This window comes from Stegastes partitus, unplaced genomic scaffold (genome assembly GCF_000690725.1).
Source record: "Stegastes partitus isolate 25-593 unplaced genomic scaffold, Stegastes_partitus-1.0.2 Scaffold2138, whole genome shotgun sequence".
In the NCBI taxonomy this organism is placed as follows: domain Eukaryota; kingdom Metazoa; phylum Chordata; class Actinopteri; family Pomacentridae; genus Stegastes; species Stegastes partitus.
Genome location: NW_007579869.1, coordinates 7,976 through 11,973, shown reverse-complemented (window position 1 = coordinate 11,973; position 3,998 = coordinate 7,976). Strand labels below are relative to the sequence as shown.

Genomic DNA, 3,998 nt, shown 5'->3' with positions numbered 1-3,998 from the left:
ATTCGTGCGCTGTCACATGCTGCGTCTGGCCTCCTGCATGCAGCCTGCTGTGCTTCACCCTGGTGGGAACAGAAAACAATGATGGTACAGTGGTGCAGATTAAGGAAGATGGACAAGCAGAAGTTTGTTTTTATAAAAGCTATAAAGACTCATGATGTTATTTTGCAGCTCTCATGAAATTCCTGCTAAACATTCCTTTGCGGCAGCACGAGCTTGCAGGTGCAGAGTGTTTCTGTGGACATTCAGAGAGCTGCATCCATTCATGCAACATGAACATGCAAAACAGCCGGACTGGATCCGAAATACTGCAAAAGGCTCCTCAAGCCACTGCTGTACACTGTAAAACAGATGGCAACAGGGCTGAAGAAAAAAAAATAAAAGTGTTAAAAGCAGGAGAACACTGAAATGTTGAGAACTACAAAACAAAAACCACACAAAAACAATGGAAAAATAGTGGCAGTAAAATATTTCTAGGATTGATTTAAACACAGTAAAACTGTTTAATTTTATGGTCACATGTTCTAAAACAACTGATCACTAATTATAAAAATCTAGATTTTAAATGTGGACATTATTTACACTTTTGGCCTACCTTTTTTTTTTTTACAGTGAATATATAAATTAATATTTTTGTTTCTGTGAGTTTGCTAGATATAAAAAATAAATTAAAATTATTAAACAATTTACCCTTCAATGTGTATTTTTTTTCTTTCAAGTAAGAGTAAAAAAAGACAAAAACAAGGAATTATTTGTAAAAAACAAACAAACATATTTTTAACATAATTATTTACAATTTTGGCACATTTTTTATTTTTATTTTTTAAAGTGTTAACTTGTCATTTAATATCTTTCCTGAGATTTCACTAGATGTTACCTGGAAGAAAAAAAAAAGTGGATTTTTTTTGCTAATTTAAAAACACTGAAAATGATGTAATTCTACAGTCAAATGTAAAAAAAAAAAACAAAAACAAAATAAAACAAAAAAAAAACAATATGTAGAAATATAGAGTTTTGCTGGAATTATTTACAGTTTTGTAAATTAATGCTCTTTTTCTGTGAATCTGCTGGTTATTATCTGTAATTTACCAAAACTGAAAAAATAATAAATATGTAAAACAAGAAGTAAAAAATTGTGTACCATTTTTTTTAAGTCCTTAACTTTTTTTCCCCTTTCAAATAATTCAAATATCTGTAACATGATGTGGATTGTTGCTGTGGACATTAAACCATAACATGTAAATTAATACTTTATGTCTGTGAGCAGTCAACATCTAAAACAGTTAACAGTTAAAACTTATTTTAGAAACAGATATTTTACAGTGTACAGTAGTGATCACATAGTTAACCTGTAAAACATCCTTCTGCCACTAAGATCACAGATTCATGCAGAAATATGAAGCTATCTGAGCACAAAGAGCAGATTTTAGGACGCATGTTGTCCAGTGTGGCTGACAGGTAGTCGGACTTGCAGTCGTCTCTTTGACATTCCTCACATGCTTCACATTTCCCTGCGTCCAGACCCTCAGGTCCATCTTTATGGACTTGGCAGCTGGCCTTTATTGAGGATGAACGTTCATATCGGGACACGTTTCTCTGTTTAATCTGCTCTCCTGCAGGTCCAACACCTTCAGCGCTGCACGCAGAGGGCACCTTGGTGCAACCCAAAGGCTTCTATTCATCTGATTTATCCACTTTCCCAGCCAGCTGCGCGTCCCTTCTCCTCCCCTCTCCTCTTCCTAAACACCTCCCCAGTCTTGGTTGCGTCGTCTGTCACAGCAGGCTCCGCTCAATCTGACGTGTTTTTCGCATTTCCTGCAGCAGAGAGACGGAGGCAGAGCGGAGGGAGGCAGCCGGAGGTATGTCCACGGGAAGTTAAGCTCAAGTGGATGAAACCAGGCCGTGCACCGAGCAGCAGGAGCCCGTTTTTTTTTCTTTCCTTTCTCCACCTCCCGCCCCTCCTCTCCTGCGGTTGTTCCCAGCCGCTGTCTGGACGCAGCGGTCCGGCTCGGATCATCCCCCCGATGCGCCGCGGCGGCATCTGGAGCCTCCCAACCCAGCACACGGTGCGATGCAAGGCGGGCTCAGTGCTTCCAGGGAACCCACCGCGACGGCGAACGGAGTTTTCTAAAACCTCGGAGGTGGAAAAAACCATGACAGACACATCTGGGCCTTTGCTCGGCTGCTTCTCTCCAACTTGTTTGTAGCGGTTCGTTCCCGTGCGCTCCTGAAGGAGGCTTCCCGGGCTAACGGTCGCCGCTGCGCGTCACTTTCTGGGTTAAATCTGTGGCGTTTTTTTCCACCAGTGAACGAGGAAAACATCGGGGACTGAGCGCAGACGGGCTGCAGGGGTTCTGCGCCCGGAGGACCGCGGCGTCTGGCTGCAGGACCACCGGTTGAACGGAGGAGTTGGAGGAAGAAGGTGTTTGTGTTGGAGGCAACATCTGCGCGTCTCTCCGCCATGGTGGTGTTCAACGGCCAGCTGAGGATCAAGATCCGCGAGGCGCTGGACCTCAAGCCCACCGCCTGGTCCCTGCGTCACGCCGTCGGTCCCAAGACGCAGACCTTCCTCCTGGACACGTACATCGCCCTGAACGTGGACGACTCGCGCGTGGGCCAGACCTCCACCAAGCAGAAGACCAACAGCCCGGCGTGGAACGACGAGTTCACCACGGAGGTCCACGACGGCCGCAGGATCGAGCTGTCCGTCTTCCACGACGCGCCCATCGGCTACGACGACTTCGTGGCCAACTGCATCATCCAGTTCGAGGACATCCTGCACAACGGCAGCAAGCACTTCGAGGACTGGGTAAGACGCGCAGGAGACGCCGGGGTGGGCGTTCATGCTGCTGCTGGACATTCATGTTTGTCCAATTAATCAATTCTGCAGCTCATGAATATTCATATGTTTGCTCAGATTCCAGCCCAGTGCAGCTGAGTTTGACCACAACATACCAGAGGATTAGAAGTGATTTTGCTCCCCGTCATTTATAGATTCATGCATTTGATATGGGATTGATTCAGACTAGAGGAGCCATCTGAGCTGGTGTTTGGTGCACAAAGTGCTCCACGGTGAACCTGAGGCTTTCCTGAGGCCTTCCTCAGCCTCCTAAACCATCAGTCACCTCCCAAACCTGTTGATGAATTAGCTGCAGATCAACTAATTGATTAATTGGAGATCCTGTCAGCACTGTTTCACTTCAAGGCTGCGTTCAAGATCTGCATGAAAGCAAACATCCACCTGCAGGAAATTATAACAGCCGAGTGTGGAAGCTGCTTTTTATTCAGGAAAATGAGATTATTATCAGGAGCTGCTGGAATATCGCAGCACGACCACATTACCGACTGCTTACATGAAAAATGTGAGAGTAGAGTCTTATAATCCTGCAGCAGAGCAACACAGGGTTCCTGCACAGTCTGGAAAAGGTTTAGAGTTTCTACAAGTAAACCAAGTAGATTTATGGATGCCTTCATCAACAAAAAAAGCTCCAAAAAATGCAGTGAAAATTAGATGATTGAACTTTTTTCAAACCCTTTTCAGTTCTCATTCATTAAAGGAGCAACAGTCTGGTGCAGTTTGTTCAGGTCCAGGTGGTGGTGGTGCTCTGGACTGGGTCAGCACCGTAGCCTGAACACACCGATGAACTTGTCTCTGTTCGCTGACGAGCGTCTGGAGCTACGATCTGTCTCATCGTTTGTGCTCAGATGTCAAACGTGTTTTGACAAATCTGCTGAGAAATGCGGCGATCTGAGGCCGGAAAAGTTTGACATTTGGAAATGAAACGTGTGTAGGAAGGAGCCTCGGTGACATATTAGCATCTTAAATACGTTAGCAAGCACTCGCATGTTCACTCATTCAGCAGAAACTGAACATCATCAGCTGTGTTTCTGTCCAGAAAATCAGAGCGGACGTGTGAGTCTGTAGCCGCTGAACGCTTCTCCATCAGGTCGCATCAGAGTGAAGCTGCAGCTGGAAGGTGCTCAGAAGTGTTGGTTTGTAG

General features: G+C 44.9%; 1 pseudogene; it reads left to right on the top strand.

Moving 5' to 3' along the window:
- Positions 1-1,902: 1,902 nt before the first annotated feature.
- Positions 1,903-2,806, top strand: LOC103374082 (protein kinase C epsilon type pseudogene; annotated as a pseudogene).
- The last annotated feature ends 1,192 nt before the right edge of the window (positions 2,807-3,998 follow it).